At 35.7% G+C, this 23,231-nt stretch overlaps 1 protein-coding gene across 4 annotated transcripts in view; it reads right to left on the reverse strand.

The window, feature by feature from the left end:
- Positions 1-21,345, reverse strand: part of LOC135692613 (AVIToxin-VAR1) — a 42,207-nt gene extending 20,862 nt beyond the window's left edge. The window contains exons 1-3 of one of the 4 annotated variants that reach the window (XM_089112016.1): positions 21,205-21,345; positions 11,515-11,582; positions 9,812-9,855 (exon numbers count right to left, since the gene is read on the reverse strand). The gene's annotated coding sequence lies outside the window, so the exon portion shown is untranslated. Of the gene's footprint in view, positions 1-9,811; positions 9,856-11,514; positions 12,863-21,204 lie in introns of those variants that run through there. The other 3 variants (XM_065210806.2, XM_065210807.2, XM_089112019.1) reach the window with 3 other exon arrangements.
- Positions 21,346-23,231: the final 1,886 nt, after the last annotated feature.

Raw genomic sequence — 23,231 nt, forward strand, 5'->3', positions numbered from 1 at the left:
ATGCTGGATGTTTAACATGTTGTTAGGGCCGTCAAGACTTTTAGTAGCTCATTCTTTGTTTGAAACAATAACAAAAAAGGGTTCTATCTTTGAAATTTAGGTTTTGCATATAAGAGACAGGAAGCAACACCTCAAATGCAAACAGTATCTTGTAGTGCTTTAGCGATGATGTGAATTTTATACTGAAAAGTTATTTGTAAACAAATTCTATATTGATATTTAGCAGAAACTATTAAATTCCTATCAAGCTCTACAATTTTGGCTAGTAATAACAAATTCTATAAAGGTTTTAGAATTTTATGTATATTATCATAGAAATGGAGCACAATAATCATTTCAATAATGATTATTCAGAAATAAAACAAATCATGGATATATTGAATAAATTATTTAAAGCAAGATTTTTTAAATGACATGTTTATGAGAACACGAAGACATATAACTCAGTTAAGATATTTGACCTAATGGAAAATTTTCTCAACAATTATTTTCTTACATGATCCCTTTACGTAAATGAAACACGCAAGCATACAATACTCGAATACTTTTGTGTCAAGACCGTAAAAGAAGCATCAACTATTTCTCAACGGTACGGATGTACAACCATCATATTAAAATTACAAAGTACATCGTATTATCAAAGCCTGCAAATATTTTTTTAAATGAAAAATGCAAACATTCCCAGTGATATCGTGTGTTTTAATTTCAAGGAATTTCATCTCTATTATTTTTGAAGCTGAGAAAATGAGAATTCTCAAAACAAAGATTTTCAATGATAGATGTTTTGATCAGCATATCGAACTGTATACAACAAAACCCTTCCGATACATTATTCACTGTAAAGAGTAGTGCATCAGAAGGACAACAAAATTTGCTATTAATAGGACGATGCAACAGTATTGACAATTTTAAACAATAGACCATTCGTAAGATCACCCAATGCAATTCAAAGCTTCAAGATTTGCGATTGTGTGGGCTTTGTGATCCATGTCCACTCATTAGAAAAGATTGTAGTTATTTAGAGGAAAGGATGTTCATTGATCGAGACCTGTCATGAATGGAATATTAATAGGCATCTTGGTTACAGCTAAGATAAAAATAAGTATTTTCGGGTCATGGTGGCAACAAAGAAGAATTCTCGAACATATTGCACCTCAAAAGCAGGTTTTAAATGATTTCGAAGTCCCTTCTCGATGCTCCCAGAAGCTTAGAACAAATAGAATCAGTATTAATGAACATTTATCTGCCATTATTCGCTTCAATACGATAAGAAGAAATTCAGCCCTTTGTAATTCAAAGTTTTTATCTAATCATATGTGCCACATATGAAAGTGGTTGACAGAGAGTGAATCTTTTACCACTACAGTACAGACTTTTTTGAATTGCGTCTCAGTCCTTAGATATCTCCAAGGAACAGATTTATCAAAGCCAATCTTTAAAACATGCTTTTCATGTTTTCGTGCAACAAATCTATAATTCTAATCGGAAGGCTATGCTTTTACATAACTAAACATTTTTTCCCTGAATTTCAACACCTTGAAACACAGACCAAATTACAGCATGTATAAACAAAATAGTCGTCGAGATTTCTCTTCTTCCATGGATTCACTCTTCCCCAGTTTCTACAACATTTGATTGACTTCGCTAATTTCTTTGATCGAACCGACAACAATAATGTAACTGGTTTGCTTTTGGTGTCATGTACAAAATAAACTACTAATGCCCTTAAGCTTGAAAAGTTTGAAAACAATAAAAAGTTTGTAAATACAGAGGAATTGCAAAAATCTAGAACTAGCAAGAGCATCTTTGTTCTAGCATGAATGCAACAAATCATATTGAAATTTTGATGAGATTTTCTTTTGAAAAAATTTATTTATTTAGATGGCTTTCCTTTAAAATGGAGCAAAATGATTAGGAGGGTATTCTTAAAGAAGAAAACACAACTTCGTCATGTGTCAAATCTTTTTGACATGACCGCGTCTTTGATGGAAATTTTCAAATATTTGGCCGTTACTTTATTGACTTTGGTAAAACATACACAGAAATGGCTTTGCGATCAACACAAATATAGCTATGTTTACAACATAAACAAGAATCTCCAAGTAAAAATACGTTAAATGGCCATTTTATATGGAAAGTGTAAAAATGCCTCTGTATACAGCACACAGCAAAAGTTAGTATACAGCATACAGCACACAGTCTCTGCTCATTGCAAGTTGAAATAAGAAAAACACTTCTCGTAGTGAAAGTTTAGTTTTGCTTCAAACACCATTATTAGTTATACACGCACGCCATCTCACTCTGGCTCGAATTTCCTCCGAGAATGAAGCTCATTTCACAGACCTAGTAATTCCCACGAATATAAAAGAAGGGAGGGACATTATAAAGTACAGCAGAGACAAAAATATTCAACTAGAAATATCAAGCATTAGGAACATAAACTTGACTGGTCTTATTTCGTTGAAATTTTGTCGTATTCTTGAATCGTTTCTCTTTTCTAAGCTCAACAATCTCTTTTGTATTGTTATGACAATTGCCTGAGCCGCAACATTTCGGAAAAGTATCACACAGTGCCTGTAATAATCGGTATACTTGATACACATCCCCTTTGTGCAATCTATTATTATGAATCTTCAATTTAATAGATAGAAATTGATAAGACGGCATGACTTTCAAATGAAACGATAACTGATATCCAGCTTTAGGTTATCAGAAATGATTTAATCTCTGCCAAGTGTTTTCAATATCTAATTCCTGAATCAGGATCAATAGCCAATTATCATCGTACACAAAAATGGCTTATTTAAGGATTTCATAGGGTAAAAATAGATTCTATTCTGTATTTAAGACAAGGATATTATTAAGAAGATTGTAGGTTTTCTGTTAAAGAGGCGGGATTTCTATTGTCTTCTTTCACAATCAGGTGACCCTAACGGTTTCATGTCACGCTGGCTTGCAGAGGTATAATAGCATTGCAATTGCTAGTCAACAAAGTATTCAAGCAAGACATAGGCATTTGGCTCATTCTAATAAGAAAATCTTCTTTATGTATGTCTTGAAACAATAGCTAGAGGGAAAACGATTTTTTAGAAAATTTTTTGATCATATTTTATTTTAATACACAATTTCAAAAGTCTGTAAAGCATGTTACCAAAAACCTGGCAATAAACACATCCATAAACATAACTTTCCGCCTGGGCTTGGTTTTCATCCTATATTCAGTCTTCAGTCAAAAGTAAAGCAAAGAGTGCTTTTTGACACTGACTTCATAAAGTAGTTGTAATGTAGACTGATTAGAAATGAGAAGAGGTATTGTAACAAGGAGCAACTTGTATGAGAATTTGGAAAAATATCTGTAATAAAAGGAAGTGCTCTAAAACTTCTTCCAGATGCTAACTTATTTTCAAAAAACTTCTTGTATTTCACTTTCTGCTTTTCTCTCTTTTCTTCTTTCTTTCATACGAATCCAAAAACGCTCCACCGCCCTTCAACAAATTCAACTTCTTCCAAACATATCATCAACATAGTTATCGCTTTTAAACTAAATTAAACTAATTATCGCTTTCGTGTTGAGTTAATTAAAATCATTCTTTTGAGACAATGGCATAACTTTTAGAATGAAGTTTATTGGCAGTGTTTAAGTATAAGGTTTTCTTGACAGCAAAGTAGATAAGAAAACATTTATCATAATCTTAAATGGACGCAAACGTGCATTTACTGGTTAGCTACTGATTGTTTGCTTCCCGCATTCATTTTTCAAAGAAATTTCTGGTGCAACATTTTTAACAGAAGCTCATTTAAAATTTAATCTGTTAATTTTTCTAAGGAACTTTAACCATGTTCAAACATTTGCAATTAATTCGTGTCCTAAAGTTCGCGAGCATTTAGGGCATTTTCACTTTTCATTTATTTCACATTGAGACCAATTGAATGTAATCAAGCAATTGTATATTTCTGTTCATCTCAAAAGTTCATCTCAAAAGCTCATCTCAAAAGCTCATCTCAAAAGTTCATTTCAAAAGGGTACTAAAAATCTAAATATCATACGTGATGCCCTTAAATAAAGGAAGGAGTTTGGAAACGAAGGCTAAACTTCCTTAAAGCTTGAGTATTAATATTATTTTGAGTGTGATAAGATAAAGTGCTGATATTAGCATAAATATCAATATGGATTTAGATTGAGGAAGTTCATTCGGGATTACTGGTTGAAGAATAACTTTGAATTTAAACGTTGGTGTTTTGCATCGTTCAAGGCATTGAACTGAAAGGCACATGAAAGAAAATACTTGCTTTTAGATTCAATCATGGTTTATACAGGAAAGATAGGACTAAATTCCACATAAGCTATGGAAGAGGTAAGAAAAATCAAGACAAGAAATAATTTCTTGTGCAAAAAAAGAAACAGAAGCTGGGTGTGTCTCTTATGTCTTATCAAATGAGTGTTTGAAGAAACTAAATATTTTGTTCGAGGTCAGGTCAAGTCACGGGGTATGCACCCATGGCTTGTGGGTTTACTTCACTGTTTTGCTCATGCATTATAGATAGTCAATGAATATATCACCGTTCAAGTTGAAAAATCAACATCACCAAAACCATTTAGTAATTGACCATACAAATACTGTCCTCTTTGGGAGCTCTGAATTTTCAATTAATTATTCAGACAATTTTGATACTTGTTTTGATAGATGATCTCAATAGATAACTGACCAAAATCATCTCAACTTATTCATGCATTTAAGCAAGCAAACTCAATAGTTACAATCCGAGATTAATTGCTTTAAGTGTATGTGCAAAAATAAAAGCTGAACAATTTTCTAAATATAAACCAAACGTATTATCAAATGGCACAAAAATCCAATACATCCAGCAATGTAAACAAACAACGCAATCCCTCAACAAATGATGTAATGCCTCAACTGCTCGTTATTTTTAGATCACCCATCTTATCTTTGCAACAATACAGGCAGATTTAAGGCAGAATTTTGTTGGCAACGGCACTATGCTTGGAAATTTATTTTCGTTTTACAGATTAAAAGAGACTTCAAACGAGGCTCCTTTAACAAATGGCAAATAATTTTATGTCATAATCGAAAAAAAACATTGGTAAACTCTTAAACCTCGACGTGTATCTTCAGAAATAACTATTCTTTTGAGTTTGGTCATCAATTAAATTTCAATTAGGACTGTCACTTTTAAGCATTCATTCATTTTTTCTTTATTTTATCGTTTTACTTCTGCAATACGTAAAAGATGCCGTTAGAAATCATAGGATTATCAAATTACGTCTACTGCCTCCTTGCACTTTGTCCCATAATTCTTGCGAATGTTTCGTTCATGCTTTTTCGTAGGTTATCTTATCCTTCTAGCCAATTGCAAAGGCAGAAGGGAATAAGGCGGCCAGTCCTGTTTATTACGTTATGCAAGATTTAAGCATCCAAGCTCCATAGGCATAAGTGCCAGCTGTTATTACAGAGGTCTTGCATACATTTTGTTTGATCACAGAATGTTTCATTGGTAGGTGCAATCTAGTTTGATGATGTTTTGTTCTAGAAGATAAGTGCCAGAGGATGAAAAACTGCCTCCCTTTGCTCGCTCATGCTTTGCTATGTGCTGCCTTTATGTCCTCGTGATTCTTTGCTGCATACGAAATTTTGTACCTTACCTCAGAGGCATCGATATTTCACTATGTCTTCAATGTTGTCACCATTGTCATCAATAAATACTTGTAATAACATGTATGAAGCATGTATGAGGTCTTCTTCTATTCTGTTCTTTTTAAAAATGTCTTGTGACAGCATAACTTGAAATAAGTATGCAGCTCGTTAGCCTATATAGGTAAGTATACTTGCTTCTCTTTTCACTCATTGGAAAAAAATTAAACCCAACCTTTTGAGGTCAATAAACTTAAAGATATCAAAATTAATGAGGACGAAAAACAGAAACGGTGAGAAGATAAAATCTTGTCTAAAACAAGTCCAGGCTTACAACTCCGCTGAATTAGCACTTGGCTTTTAAATATAGAATTCAGAGGCAGAAAACTCAGAGATCTAATACATTTTGATGAGATGCCAAGAAACATAGGAAAGAGGTTCGCCATTTCTCAGACAAAATTTTCTTATCACTATGAATTCATTCAACGGTCCTTTTGAAGTTTATAAAATTTATGTGAAGGGTTTCTGCCAGCTTAAGCTTTGATCGATCACGGTTGTCAAAGCTAAGATCTGCTGGATAATATTTCTCATTTTCCAGTGAAATATGAATAGCAAGAATAACAACACGAAATCTTGCAAGATCTGATACCTCGTCAGTTCAAAAATTATTCAAGGCTTCCTTGTCTGGTAGCTTGGGGGTCACTTTCTGTCGACAAACTGTGAATTTAGCAGAAAAGTAGGCTTGATAAGCACAACTTTTCCTTTATTCTTCCTTAGTTCTATATTTGGTTTGTAAAATCCTGCAGCTGTATTCTTCTTTAAGCTTTTCAAAGCCATTCTCAACTGAAGATAAGCGTTTACCAGTCAATAAGAAAAACCTTGCAAAGTGCAAAGTTTCTTCCTAAAGCAGTAGGTGTAGGGCGGTTGTCCACTTAACTGAAATGTTCGATTCACCTGACCTTTCAGCAACAGGTTACTTTTCATGTCACCACGGTCATTGTCAAGTTTGGATCTCTCTTAGTGCCTTTAAGATGTTCGCAGTTGTTCGCAGATGTTCGCAGGTGTTCGCAGATGCTCACAGATGTTTGAAGATGTTTGCAGATGTTTGAAGATGTTACAGAGCAATGCTACAAAATCTCCTCCATTTCCAGTCTTTTGCTTGTTTTCTTATCTTCTTTCCAGTTCATTTCATCCTTTAAGCAAAAGCCAGTTTCTGAGATCACTTTGTGACATCTGAGAACATTTGTGGACACTTTTACGTTTAACGAGATCTTTTCTAACTGATAAATCATCTGCAGACGCTTACACGTAGAATAATTCCACACTGTCCTTGGTTTCACTTGCTGAACAAAAACAACCAACATCCGTTGAATGCTCTTATTACGACTTTAATCTTGATAGGGCTGCAGCCTCCAAAATCAGGCAGGATTTGTCGAATCACAGGCTCGTTTGGGCGTTTTTATCTCAATGAAGTAACAATATTCGGGCAAGACCCATACGAATTCCTCCTAAAAGTTTAGCCTCCGCTACGCTCATGGGTGTAAATAAAATAAATGGTCTGACATGGAAGGATCAGAGAAACGACAAACGTTTCCTTCCAAGCTCAGAGATCAACTAAATCAAATTTACTCATCGTAACAATTATACATAAGATTAAAGTATAGACGGGTCATATAATATATCTAGCCAAGCTAAAAGCAATATAAAAAGTGTGCAGGTAACAAAAGTTCTCTTCTCTACTGGTTTGAGTGCAACCATAATTCATTTCTCTCTTTTCTGTTTAGAGGTGTCTTCATTGCGGTGTGGAGAGAAACCCCATGTAAACCGCTTGAACAGTAACTCAACCTGATTAACATTTGTGCACCATTACGTTTAGGGCTTGTACCTCAAGCTGAGTACTGCATGCCCATATCATTAAAAACAATCTGATGGTGGCGTTCAGCCTATATAAATGCGTCGTTCTGAATCAGATATTTGTCAACAAAATAATATTCGATAAGCTGCCCGCAAATTCAAGTGCTTCTGCTGGCAGTGATCAAAATAGTTACATAGATATATTTATACAGTCAAAAAATACATTCAGAATGCCTGTTTTAGTCTCGAAAAGAACTACGATATGCGTTGTATATATTCGAAGGTGTTTTCAGCCCCGGATCTTTTTAATCTATTTATTCTTAGAAGATTTAGCACGTCTTTTTCAGAGAAATTTTCCAAGGTCCAAGAAAAACTCAAATGCGGCTTGGGCAGTGGGCGCCAAGTGGCATGTTTCAATTCTTTCAATTTTCTGAGAGTAACAAAGTTTGAGCGGAAGACACTGCCATTGCCTTTACATACATTGTCGAAACCGTATTTAATCAAAATTACAATTTCACTTTCATTGAGTGGAAATTTATCTAAAGAGTAAGAATTATCCAGCAAGAATGTTCATTTTGAACGCGAAAGTATTGCAAAGACGCAGAAAACAGAGGGCAACAGTGCAATGTGCCCTCCGAATTTGTTCAAAAACTTGCAAATGGCGTCTTTCAGGTCGAACTATGTCATTTGTATTTCTGATGAGTCCTATTCTACTATCATTAAGGACGATTTTCAGTCAAATTTGCTTCAGCTAAATTGTTGGTCTGCTATTTATTTAACTTGATTTTCTGCGATCAGTTGTCAGACATAAATTGGAGTGTTCCAAATATGATGGTCTAAAAATCAGAGTGTTCTAAAAAGAATTCCAAGCCACTTCTTCTATGAAAAGGGCGTGGTCAATTTACCAACTAATCACTGTGCTACTCCAAAAGCTCTTTTTCTTAGGCTCTTTTTCTCAGGTTCCTGTAATATTGCATCACTTTTTAATACGCGAATACCCCTGTCTGTCTTGGTGGTCTTGTTGCAAAGCTTTCTTTGTATTTGCACCTAGTATGACCCAGCTCTAAACGTTTTATAATCTACGAGAGAATTCTTAAAATTCACCGTTTTTGCCGTCGCTGTGGTCAGCGCTTTTCTTTACGAAATTGTCGCCGAACATGAAAAAATTCGGTAACTATCAGCAGACGCTTGAGGACGGTAGAATCCTCTAGCCACCTTGGCAATAATTATTACTAGCCATAGAAGGTAATGTGCATGACGTAATAAATAGACACGTGGAGCAGTCATTTTGGTGTCAGTATAAACAACTTCCAAATAGCCTAGCCAGACGATAATTGACCAATATCTCAAAATTCGGACAATGGAATTAAAACAATGTTCAAAGCAAGGAGTGATTTTGATATGTCCATTGCACTATTTCTTTTCTCAAAAAGTTTGCCCGTCAAGACCACGAATCCGTCAGTGCCAATGCTAAGTACACAGTTTAAACAATATGTCGCTAATCTTTTTTGCCTCATATTCAGAGCTGATAAAAACCCCAAAAGGAGATACATAATTTTTACAAGAAGCTTTTTGTAAAAAACACAGCACCTTGGCAAGCGAATAGTTAAGAAAGTCGAAAGTTAGTAAAACAGCTGAGGAAACCTTTTTTAATGTTTTACAGATGAAAAGAATGTTGTTATATTTCCTATTTTAACCAATCAGTTCGCATTGAATGTTATTTTTTACCATCAAATTTCAAAAGGTAAGAATCTTCAAGTTTCCTTTTCTTATTAACATAAAAGATACGTTTGCCCTTTGTTTCAAAATTTTTTTATAAACAATAAAAATTTTCCAGGAAGGTTTTAGAATGTAAATGTTTTTTTTAAAGAAAATGAGCTCCCCGTAACTATACTTTTAACATGAAATAGAAAGTGTGCTTCTCACGACAGGCTCCCATTTCGTTGATTATTCCGAAGGCTTCACCGTTTTCATCTCTACTTTTCACAAGCAAGCTATATTTTTTGCTTTTCTACTGTTACCAAGCTTTGACTGAGCTGTTAACCTTAAAATCACATACCATTTGTGTCTTAAATTTAAAGAAAAAAGAAGAAATATGTAAACCATATTAACAAATTATTAACATTAACATATTAACAATATATTAACAAATATTGAAAAAAGGGTAAAAGAATGGATTGAAGGCACATGCGAATCGGCGCTAAGGATATATTTTCGCATTTATTACCTTGATTGAAAATAAAAAATATGATATAAAATAACATAAAAGGAAAGTTTTATTGCAAAACAAAAAAGTTTTCTCTTACCTGTCGGTACACTGGGTAGTGCTTCTTGATGTTTTGATCTCTGTCTGAAATGAGAAGCAAGCTATGCTCTTTACAGTTTCAAATAAGAAATCTATTGTTTATAAAAACTGTTTTTCCTTTTGTAAGAGGACGTCATGATATTATACTAAAGCCATTAATATTTCTTTCTGTTAGCTTGTCACCTCCCAACAGGGCAATTCGCATAACTCGAGTCGATGAGTCGTACGCCACGCGTCTGTTAATTCTTAAATCGCCATTTAGATCTCATAGGCGAGTTCTATTACAATGAAGTAGCCCTAAAGTGCATCTCAATGGCTAATCAGTCACTATAGAAACAAAGTATCTCTTATATAGGATGTATTGGAGTTGAAGATCTAAGTGGCTATGTTGGCCATGGAATCAACCATAACGATATATAAATGTTGAGACGTGGATAGCCATTTGTTTCTTGTAAACAATTGTGCACTATCGACAGCTCTCCACCGTTGAAATATAGAAATAAACACGCTAATATATGATAATTCTCCGTTTTTAGTTAATCACTTCTGCTAAATGCATATTTTTTGCATAATAAGCTAATTAAATGTGTCATCTGCCATAAAACTCTCTAAATGTTAGATTTTGAGATTTTATAAGCATTGGTAAACACTGTTTTCAAACTGTAATGAGATCTTACTCAGACAGAAAACTTCATGAGAGATATGTGGTTGCTGATTGGTCAAAAGAGACCAATCAAATGCGTTCAGTTTAAAAAGCAATAATGAATAAAAAGCCGAGTTAATGCTATTGGGAAGACAAACTACATAATAGGTAATCAAAATAAAGATCTGGGAGACGTTTTCAAAGGCATCAAACTATCATTCTACTGGAATGCTTTTTAAAATTCACGATTTTATAAGCGAGTTGACAATACAATGGCTTTTTGCCATTTTGGGATGTGTTCTTTCTATTTGAGACCGCATTATATGAAAAATGAAGCATAGCAAATGGCAGTAGGTAACTTATGTAATATCAAGATAATCTGTTATGACAATCATAAAAGACGCATGATATTTTTGTATACCCTGACTTTGTGGACCAATCATGCAAAAGTAAATAAAGCAAAACTGCAGAATATATTAGTCTGGAAACCAATGAAAATCTCAATAAAAAATAGAAAATCTCAGAAAAGATTTTGAGTGAAGAGACTAACTTAGGACGTATTACGTAAGTCTGAATAGTTTACGAGTCATTTGCGTTAAAGCTGTAGAGGCAAAAAATTTTCTTGCATTCCACGACGATTCCTTGATTCTTTTGTCTATTTTTTGTAAAAAATGAGTCATTGTTTTCGATTAGTTGACTTCTACACTTTTGAGCATTCTTGTATGTATAAAACTTCCAAATGACTGCGATCACCGCAATTGAGAGGGTGATTGCATATACACGCTTTAAAAGTGGCTTTCTACTACGAGTAAGAAATCCTGCATTTTTTGAATTACCCTTTTTAAAAGTGTAGCTATCAGGAAATTAAGCGTTTGATAACAGTTTAAAAATATAAATTAAGATATATCTGTAGGAAAAACTGAAGACAATTACCGCAAAGCTAAGAGTTTATGCATTTTGGATCTATGTGTTTTACGATGCTGGCTATAAAAGCTGGCTGCATGTCTATAAGATAAATGAAAAAATCATTTAAGGTCAACGAAATAATGTAGCCAACTCACGTTTATTTTTGCTGGCTCCTTCCTCCACGACGATGACCCAACTCTATGGCAAACAGCGCGATGTACAGCTAGGAAGATGAACAGTTAATGATATTTCAGACAAATATTCCGATTGAATCACTTGAGTGGGTGTTAAATACAACTGAAATAGCATTTACCATCCAGGCCTGACACTTCATTGTGGACCTGACAGCACTGGGACAGGCGCTCATTAGCCGACCTGAGCCAATGGTCTCGTCAGTAAAAATGGTTGATCTAACAGCCTCGAAGTTCCTTTCGCGCTCTCTTCAACCTTATATGATCACAAGCATGGCATTAGGTCTCTCCTGATTGCCTCATATCGAGTTATCTAACTTTGACAGATGAAAGGTACATTAAGAATTCAAGAGTCAATGTGAATGATCTTGTTCCTTATATAGTTGAGCTTGTGAAGATTGCCTTACAAAATTGTTGGCCTCTTACTTTAACAGCAAGTACTAGCGTAAGTATTGTTGCGGTTTAGGGGTCAATTGACACATCACACAAAGTTGCAGAAAAGGCTTGTGGAAAACTTGTTTTTCTAGCTAAAACCTTACATTAGATTCCAACGATAAAGGCTTAAAATTTGCAAAGAGTAACGCAAATGATAAAACGGGTAGCGATTCGATTGAGCTTTCATCTAAACAGCAAAATGAATATGCAGCAAAATTTATCTGGGTTCATGAATTTTGTCATCATTAAACGTTTGTTAGACATGAAGCATTTTCCAATTTTCAGACCCTGCTTGGAAGAAGACGAAATCTCAAAGGCAAGCATGGCCAAAGAGTCCAAACCCTTATAGACAATGGGATATCTGGGTTTGGCCTTTATGAATGAAGAGAAGAGAGCAAAAAGTAAAATCTGTTGAAACAGACGTAGTTAAAAGCAATGATTTGCCTGTCGTTCCTAACTTCTGGTCTGGTAAAAAACACCCTTTTATATGGAACACAAGCTGGAACAGCCGACAAGATGCCTGACCAGTTGTTGACTCGACATTTGCAAAAGCAGCTGACCTGAGGCACGAGTCACAATGTTCCCATCAAGGTCTACCACTCAGGTCAGAATGTTGGGAATTTTAAGCCTCGGACTGATTCTCCTTAATATCTTCTAAGACGCGAGATTACCCACATACAAATCTATTAACATTAGAAAATCATATAGGTTTTTTGGATTGAGGCTCCTGTGTCACTTCCAGGAAGTGGAAAAGAATTTATTGAATTATCAATCAAACCAAGAAAACAGAGAATTCGAAAACATCAAAGTTGCAAAGCATGGGCGTGAGAGAAAATAGGAAATGCTCCCATTCTTGTTAATCTGTCAAAACAACCCCCAACTGCAACTGCAAGCAAGTTTTATAAGGGAATTCAAAAGTCTTCTAAGGTCCCCAAGGCGCTATAAAGTACTCCAAAGGTCTTTGAAGGGAAAAATTATAAATTACAAACATTGTTTGGATAAGAAAAGTTTATCTTGCAATGAAGAGGTAGAGAGTGCTGAGAAAGTTCTAACATTTGAAACGAATTACATCACTTCAAATATTGTCTGAAGCATGCTTAAAAGTAACTTTTGGAGCAAAGCAAATATAATGAATGACGCAATTCGTTTACAAGAGTTCCTGGAAAATTCAACAATTTTGAAGCATAATTTTAATGGAAATTAGAGAAAGGTTCTACAGCCGGTAAAAAAATTATTTTTTTCGGTGAAGTACTTGCGTTATTTTGCTACTTGAATAACTTTGCACACTTACAATCTTGCAAAGAGCCAACACATTATCATTCTATTATATGGATTTGTCGTTTTCATCCGTTGCTAATGCGACCAATATCCGGCAGACATATGACTTTATTTATCGTATAAGCTGCCTGTAAGTCTTAAAATCACGAAAATGTCTGGGACATAGAAACAGGATGGTCTGAAAAATTAATATGCTTTTACTTGAAACTGATCATTGGAGCACTGTTTTATTTTTGAATGGAAAACAGAGAACCGCCAAAAAGCTTTCAGATATTTCACGAATAATTGTAAGAAATAGTTTATATTCTTCACAACATTTAACAGAAGGAATTTTAAGTTGAAAGGCTTTTCAGCATGTGAAAAAGAACGCGGCTTCAAACCCAAATCTTATCAGGGCCTAAACTAACATCGGTACCAGAGTGTTGCAAAAGGGTTGAAAAGAAGGAGTTGTTCGGAATACATGCAATAGAGCAAAACGGGACTCCTTCGCAGCTTCATAGAGACCAAATAGCACTTTAAGTAAGCATACATATATCTTAATCAGACTTTTATTTGCGCCGACCGAAAAAAATTGCTCAGTATAAAGTAAACAAAAACTGTTCCGTAAAAAGATCCTCGAGTCATATTTTTGATAATACTGAACACAACTCGGTCTTTTATCAATAATTATGTGCTACTGCTTAATAATAATTACTAGTTATAATTAATATATTAAAAATGATTATTAGCTAAAATATAGAAAACTGATATGTTGCCATGCTACTTGTGTGTTTAGAAAGTTGCTTGGAATTCACCTTAAAGGAAAGGTCCATCGTTGAAGTGGTGAGGGGAGGCAAGCTAAGTTCACATATTCACAAATTTCTCAGATTATGGGTGAGGATACCTTAACACCAGAATTCCTTTTGTCGCAGTATTTTACCATCACAACTTATTCATTGTCAAGATCGTACTAATATCTTGTTAAAATCATTGCTGAGAAAAACTGAAAATACAAATACGAAGGAACATTTCAGCAACAGACATTCTGCTGGAGGAATTTCAATTTTAGTCTTTGTCTGCGTGACTTTTGATAGACCTTGTTATGATGTTTGTCATGATTCTTAAGCATTACCTTATAACAGAGATGCCCTTCCAAGTATTTTTAAAAACAAATTTTGTAAATGTCATTCTTCTCGTGTAACATGTTATTAGCAGACCATTCTTATCAACGGACACCTCATAGCAACCACAGCAACAGAATGCTGTCCCAACACTTGCTTCCCTTAATCAGTACATTCGATGTGACAATGTTCTTTATGCAAGGCCCATGCAACGAATTTGAAGGTCGGGGGGCCAGGGCTAGCAAAAATGGGGGGCAGGGCTTCTATTACCTTTTCTTGTAGCTTTGAAATTATTTGCTTCGCAAAAATGTGGAGAGGCCATGGCCACTTTAAATCAAATCGCAATCAAATATTCTTTATAAAAGAATGAATCATTAACATGAGATTTGCTCTGACCAAACTTCGAATTTTGGACCGAAAAAAGGATGACAAGTGAAGAATAAAGGTGATGCAATTATGAATATGACACCACACGGTGGCGCTAAATAGAGTTAGTGGATTTGATACAATGGTCAAAGATTCTCAAATTTCAAATTTCGTTCAATGAAAATATAGTATGCTTGTTAAGTAGAATCGCAATATAGCAGACACCGAACAGACTAAATATATGGTTATAAGTATGAGGAAGAGGAGCAGCGGATTCTGTCTTTTGATGGGGCGGGATACCTAATTCCTGATAAAAACACAATATGGGTAGCCGTAGTGGTGGTTTTTAAGGGGGTCCCTGGGGGCCATGGCCCTAGGCCCCGCACTTATGGTAGCCAAAAAGGGCCCCGCACCGAAGAAAAAACATAGAAATTACAAAGAACAAGGGACGCGCAGACGTTTCTGGCCCCGGCCTTGCATGCCCGAAAACCGTTGCTGGATAGCCGGGGCAGAGCGATCAAGGATATGAGATTTAGAATTTTAGCAATGGAATATGAGACATGTCCATGAACGGCCACGGCAAAGCTGGGGTGAAGATACCTTAGTGATCACCCTCTAATAGGGTGTCTGCGATTAAAGATTTCATTAAATGGAGCTTTCACAATAACCTAGTGTCCAGAAACCTGACAGATCCGTTTGTAATTGCCACACCTTTTGGCTCCTGAGAGTGGCTCCTGAAAGGTCAGGATTACAACTTGATAATTCAATAGAACAGTTTCAGTTTAGTTTCAGACTGTATGTATCGACTGGAAAATCTTTTTACATCATTTAGTAGCTGCCAACAGTCTTTTGAATCTATTCAAAATTATTTAAGTAGTTTCTTTAAGCGTGTGTGGATGCAACAAAAACAAGACAGTAAGCCAATATTCAGTATAAAATCAACCTTCCGTTGTGCTAATCCAGGTAGTTAGGGAAAGTTTGCTCAAAATCTGCATTAATCCTTGGCCAGATTAAACTAATCCTTTATGACCATCCTGTAAACTATAAAGAATACTATGATCCTACAACAACAGTTCCTATTAACTTTTATTATTTAATTAATCTTATCTTTAGTATAATTGTTAACTTTGTCTGTTATTGACAGATTCCAGAAAAATACTTTTCATTCCGCCAGCCAATGAACAAAACTTTTCAATCTTCCAGTCGTTCGCCGTCAATTGTTTTTGGACTTTTGTCATTGGCAGCAGGAGTACCATGGAGTGAGATCTCGGAGGCTCAGCCCCCTGTGTAAATTCAGGTAGATTTTTGGGGCTGAGCCCCCTTATCGAGCGAGTACATGTATGGTTGCATAAACTCTGTGTAGGCAGGGTTGACAACCCTTAATTTTGATATAGATTTCCCTTGAATGAGCAAATAGAGAATCTTAAACACAAGTTTTTTGGTTTGATAGGTGTAGTCATTGGTATGGTGGCTTCTAGAAGTGGCGTATATTACTTTAAACATACCTAAGAGCAATCGCCAAGTGCTTGAAACAAGTACCAAAGGTTGTTAAACGGGGCACTATCTCATGGAACATGCACATGGAGCCTAATAACAGAGTAGGTGAGAAGTCTGTCTCTGGTCTGCGATGAGAAGATGAACTTGCTTATAATTTTAGCTGTGGGGAGAAATATTAATACTTCAGGGCCTAAGTGCACCGCCACGTAGCAACTGATAATATGAAAATGTTGCTTCTGCCTTCGTCGTTATTGCCCGTGTGTCGTGGAATACGAGTCTTTGGATAATTGCCAATCTCAATGACAGCCAACAACAACGCACGCATTTACAGCGACCAGAACTGGCAATTTGAATTTTTATTTGGTGTTAAGAACATGATACTTCATGAAAGAGAATACTTTCTTTCCTTCTCTCGGCTATTACAAGGTTTTCACAGTACTTTAGCAATAAAAAGGTCTCTTGATGACGTGGCACGTGCGGAAAGTCACCTCTCCTGTCTTTTGCTGATATCAGACCCTTATCAAACGTCAAACATCTCTCCTGTATTGTGCGAAAGTTTGTGTGAAAGTGTGAGAAAGACTGTAAAATCTCCACTACGCACCAAAGATCTTCAAAAGCCTGATTCACTGAATAACTACAAAAAATATATGCTTATAGAATCTTTTTTTGAGAATGCTAAAAGTTTTTCCAGCCTCTATATTATTAAGAAACCTTCCTTTTTGGTCTCAAGATATTCTTGAAGTATTCTTATTTGTTTTCAAATCTGATATGATTTCAGGGGAACATCCCCCGCTTTTTAATAAAACCACGAAGAACGAGAAATTTCCTTACTGCGATTACCTGTTATAAACATCAAAAAACAGGCAAAACAGCTGAAAAATTAGACCGAAAATGCAAGCTGAGGCTGAGGGAGATTCGAAAATGTTCTTAAAAGTTGGATGACTCTGAGTTTGAATGCTATTTTAAACAATTTATTTATGAAAAAGAAAGTATATGAAAAGGTGAATTTTGGATGAAATAAGGACATTGAGACAATAAAACGTCAGTATCACGAAATAAGCAAAAAGCTTTTTCCGTTTACATGGACTTGAATCTTAAGCATATATCAGTATCTATTTCAAAGATGAATTTATGAATGTTCACACATAAAAACCAAAAAGAAAAAGTTTAGGAAACACTGAATCACACACCATCATTATCTGCCTCCCCAAGACTGGAAACTTTTTCTCTTGCGCGGACAAGTTTACTTTAAAAATTTGAGACTGCGCGCCTGAAAGCATAGATTTTTTAGCGTTTTTAGCGTTGATAATGGTAAATGTTATAATCTGGCGATTTTGCGCGGCCAATATGCAAAAGTGCGCAGTTGAGTGCACGGGCAATATCTTGGGGGCGCGCAACAAAGTTTCCCGTCTGGTCTGCCTCTTTCATGTTGAGGTTCCATTGCATTTTCTTTTATCTTTTATGTAATTGGAATATATAAGTTTTTGAATTTAATCATATTTCTTATTCAAATCACCAACAGGAACTGATTTCACGCAACTGCTATCAACTTCTAAAATTTTGAAACTTGGTTACCGAAATTTGTCAACCGCCATTGCATCTTTTACTGTAACTTTCAATTCGTGGTCCTTCCCCTTCAGCCGATTTTATATTTTATACAATTCCATTCTATAAACCTAAGTAGACACATCATGACCTTTCGACTCTGTTTGACCTGTTTCACATGTAAACATTAAAGGTATAGAGTTGCATCCTTAGGCCTGGTATGAATTTGGCGCCAGAAACCGTGAATCGCAACAACAATCGCCCTCGTTCCAAATTCGCGCGAAATTTGGAACAATAACATCGAACTATATCACGGAATAATCTGCTGTAGTATTATTGTTTCTATTGTCAAAGGGGATAAGAAGAGACGGGCTTGTTGTTAAGAGATTTTGATTTAAAATATTGCACAAGAGAAAGCTGCTTCCCATAGTCATTATTTGCGAATGATCCCTACTTACGTAAAGGAACACAGCATTTGCAGCTTAACACCATAATAGTTGGAGCTCCCATTTCATTTAGTAGTATAACAGAAGTAATCACCTTGATGAGATACAGTTTAAGAGTTATTCGTTGAAGCAACTAAACTGCTTAGTTAGTGACGAGAACCAGATGTTGCAGCGATGTGAGCGTTTTCTTAAGAACTGTATTTCTTCAGCCCGTCATAGACTCTGACTGTGTTTGTGGTCGGTCGGGAATCTCTCTAACTTCAGAAGAATTAACTACTTAGTTTGTATGATCTTACTGAAGACAAGAGCCTGTTCAGAGAATAGACGTATTGAGTTTTTATGACACACTGCTGTTGATATTCTGCTCGCGATATCCCAGGTGAAAAGGTATCACATCATGAAAAGTGCCCGTAGCATTCTAACGTACAACAGGCCTAAACGAGGTCATCATCAAGTACAGACGTATATAATTTGCTTATTTTTAACACAACTTCTTCCTATCAAACAGGGAAAACAGAGTATGCCCAGTTCTGTAGCTGACCCCTTTTTTCTTACTACAATGGAGCATCCTTTATTTGGTTTTTCAGGTTTGTGCCTTGCTAAATTTAGGAGGGGGGGGGGGGGGTTTGTCTCACCTGATATCACAAAGATATGCTTAAAACGATAAAAACTGTTTACAAATGACGTCATGCGTGTTAGGTGGGATGAGGGTTCCATAGTTTTGCAATAACTGGCAGGTTTTCAAGAAGGAATGAGGTATTCTAATCATTTTATATTTTCTCTAATGGAATAGATTAACAAGATTTGATAGACGATTATATAAGTTGAAGAAATGGGAAAGAGTCGGGAGAAATGGGAGAGAAAGGATAAAAGAAAACCCTTTATGTTTTCAAAGTGCATATATCTTTTGTAATGCATAGAGAGAACTGCTTTTGCAAATTGACAGTAGTTTAAACTATGGAAACCCTAAGAAAGGCTGCTTATATTACAAAGAGCAGTATATTGTGCATAAATCTAGAATTACGACTTTGCTGTCATCTATGGTTGTGATGCGGTGCAACGAGGCATACTTGAAGGAGCTTACCATACCACATTTAAAAGGTGTGACGAGGATAGAAATTACAGCTATTTTCAGTATCTTATTGATTAGCAATCAATATCTTATGACATTCTACGTGCTCAAGCTAGAATTTACATTTCAAATTAGGTACATGAATACCGGGTCGCTTCAAAAGGGTTAGAATAGGGAACCGGATAGGAAATAGATAAAGAGAAGCATACATAGAATACGAGTTGCCGAGGGAACCATGAGGATAGTGAGTGAAAATGAGATTGGAGTATTAAGGCGATTGGAATTAAAGAAAAGTTGAGCTAGAAAAGAAATTTGTAAGGGTATGAATGCAGTGGTGACAAAAAGGGTTGGGGATAGCTGCTTCAGGGAAAAGAAAATTGAAGAAAATAAGGAGAATGGGACTGTAGGATATAAAGGGGTAATAGCATTGGAAAAAAGTTACTCTAGAGTAAGGTGGAGGGGTGTTGGAGAAGGACGAGAAAAGTACAGATTGGCGCAATAGTCTCCTACAAGTTATCGCAGAATTCTAATGAAAATGTTTATTTTCTTTTATCAAATGTCTTCACGAAAATAATTTAAATAAAGCTCAAATGGCCGGTAACTTCACCAATTCCATGAAATTTGCTTTCCTTTAATAAATATCTTTTTGCACATTTTAGCTTTCTACCAGCTTTTATATGCTTAAGCATACCTTGAGAACCCATGAATAAAGTTTAGGTAATAGTAGCACACGCTATTGTGTTTTAGGTGACAGTTACACTCATTAAAATTGGCTAGGCTACACTATACCGGATTGCTCTCTGAGCGGTGCAGAGAGGAATCACTTTTACTTCGGAGTGATCTTTGGGGTAGCATTCCACTGCATTTCTGGCACACAATGTAATGTGTTTTTGCCTTCTTATGCGCAAATTGCACCATGTTTAGTTATTTAATGGTCTAGTTGCAGACATTTGCTGTTATAAAATGGGGTGTTTAACAAAAACTGAATGAAATGGCATAAAACAGCCGTGAAGAATTATTTTTACGACGAGGCTTTTCTTTACCTGGACTGATATTTAATTTGATACTATGAAGAAAATCGTACCGAACATTATTTACAGATGTTTCCTAGACAAAAAACATGATTGCCTTTCGATAGAAAATAAGTTTGTTAAGGCAAGAGGATGTAAGTAGAGTGCGAATCTGTGCAAATAAACGATAACTGCTGAGAAATGATTTCGGAAATGCGACCTGTCTAAGGCCTAGATAAACATGGCCCTTCGGACAAGACCCCAAGCTTTAAACTTTGATGACAAGTTCTGGTCTGGAGAGGATACTTCAATACATATCTAATTATTTTTCAATCCTGTTGTGAATCTAAAGCTAGTTTAGCACTATTTCGATCCGACAGCAATAATTTGCGACAAACTACCCATAACAATGATCTACATTTATATAATTTTCCCAACCAGTTTATGTGCTAAAAGATAATTTGGCCAGCAAGCTGTAAAATAAGTTAGAAATTCTTACTATCTTCTTCTATTCCATAAAAGCATAACATTGTATCGTAATTTTGTAAAAAATGGTTAGTATCTTTCGGTGATTTCAAATGAATGATATCAATTAAATTTTTTTAAGCCTCATCCCAACGTTATGAAAAGTTAACCAGTACATACTAAACTGAAGGGTCCACGGACTGTAAATGTGTGTCGCGTAAAATTTGCTGCATTATTCTCACAACAATCCCTGGACACCTTTTAGTACCTGCTTAATTTCAACATATTGACTTAGATTTAAACTTGGTTCACCATCTCAACTTTGCCAGGAAATAATGCCACTATAATGCAACGTAAAACGAATAAGCTTGTTTCAAAGACGCCTGGGTATTCCGTTTTGGTTAGATACAAGAAACTCCCTAAAAGTTTAAAAAACTCACCAGCTGAAGGTATTCTAAGATCTTTGTTTGAGCCAAAGCAAAACGCAGCAATTTGCACATCTAATATCGTTAGTAAAAAGATTTCCCCTATGTCCCACTATTGAGAGAGCTAGTGTGAGGGGAAATGAAACGCAATAACCGAATTAGATCTTGGATTATACGGAATTTAAAACCTAGCGATATCAAGCTATTTAACACTTCATCTTGCCTTCATGGGCTTTAAGCTGCTATGCATTATGGGAATAGTTAGCACAGTGTGAGCCGGCTGCTAAGGTTGAGTCTTAATTCTCCCTGCCACACAAGTTGGGAAGGATTAAAGCGGACCTTCTCAAGGCCTAATCTTTGGATGTTTTGCTAAAACCTCTAACTTGAAGCTACATATTGGAATCAAGTTGCTTTTGGTTGAGGAAATATCGATTGCTAACCTCAGGCAAGGGAAGCATTTCCTTTAAGAGGTTCTACTGCCAGAAAGCGGCATCACCTTACGGATAGACAGAAGCGATAACGTGGAGACAGAAAAACTTCCTTGGGTGGCATAGCATCTTCAGATAAGATCAGTGGCGAGATTCCAGTTGTTTAATTGACGCTAGGTTTAAAACACAACTACCAATATCCAGAGAGAGAGAGATAAAGAGAGAGAGATAAAGAGAGAGAGAGAGAGAGAGAGAGAGAGAGAGAGAGAGAGAGAGAGAGAGAGAGAGAGAGAGAGAGAGAGAGAGAGAGAGAGAGAGAGAGTGAGTGAGTGAGTGAGAGAGAGGAATTACAAGACAAGAGGCAAGACAAGAGAGACGGGACACTATAGACAAACGAGGGGCAAGAAAGAGCGAGAGGAAGAGAGAGAGAGAGAAAGAAAGACGTAGTGGCCCATAGTTAAGTGCGTCACTTTTCAACAATAGTTTGGATTTTGGATATCAGTTTCCAAAATGGAATCAGCGCAGATCATCACTACGTAGAGTTTCTCAACACAGGTAATTGCAAGTAAATGATTGATGCTTACATAAGTATACAACGACGTCAACCAAAAAGAATACTCGCTCATTTGCATATAATGTCACTTCAATATATTCAATAAACATTTGCAAACAATTTCAACTGCAAACAATTTCAACTGTAAGGAAAAGGACATTTTAATTAAAAGCATCTAAATTTTAAGAATATTTTGAAATTATTTGAATTGGCACCATGTCTAATTTGGTCATTGATAAAGTTTATCTGACCAACATGTTGAAGCAATGCTACTACATGCTGTTTCAGTGCTTGCTAAAATGTTCTAAGAGCTTTGAATGATACGGCCGAAACGTTGCACAAACAGCACATATGCCAGTAAAATATTCCCACAAAGATTTTATGTTCCACGCAACGAGAGCAGAACGGATTCTATTTTGCGACATTGCGCCTTCTTTAACCATTTAAGAATCTCCCGAGGTATTCAGAAATAATGCTTGAAAAATCACCTGTGAGAGCTTCTTTCGTAATGGGACTTAAATAGGACGGGGTGCTTTGAAAACGGTTGTATGTATTAATTTGCTTACGAGGCCAACGATAGCATATCATATTATTGTATACAGAAAAAATGTCAAATCATCGTAGTAAATTGCTAGATAGCCAATAAATCATCTTTCAAGACAGCTAGAAATATGACTTGCTACTCTATTTGGCGAGTCTTAATTTGCATCTACATCTTCAATTATCTGTATGAACATCAGAAAAGAAGAGAGACTAATCCTATGGCAGCTAACACTATCAAATTTGTGAGCAAATCCTGTAACCTTTATTGAAAACTGTTTATTTGCTGTATTAGATTGAGCAACCTGATTTGGGTAATCAGAGTCATCCGGAGCCCTGGTTATAATGCTAAATATTTAGAGAAGGAAGGTTGGCCAGATTTGTTAAGAGAAACGCGTGTCGAAATGCCTTTCTCGAAGAATTAAGCTGTTATTAGATTTGCACCATATTAGATTTGCTCCAGAACATTATATCCATTTCATAAACTGATTTTTACTTTTGCAAACCTATTAAATTTTTTC

The sequence above is a fragment of the Rhopilema esculentum genome, chromosome 3 (genome assembly GCF_057945365.1).
Source record: "Rhopilema esculentum isolate cy_ngs chromosome 3, ASM5794536v1, whole genome shotgun sequence".
NCBI classification, from domain to species: domain Eukaryota; kingdom Metazoa; phylum Cnidaria; class Scyphozoa; order Rhizostomeae; family Rhizostomatidae; genus Rhopilema; species Rhopilema esculentum.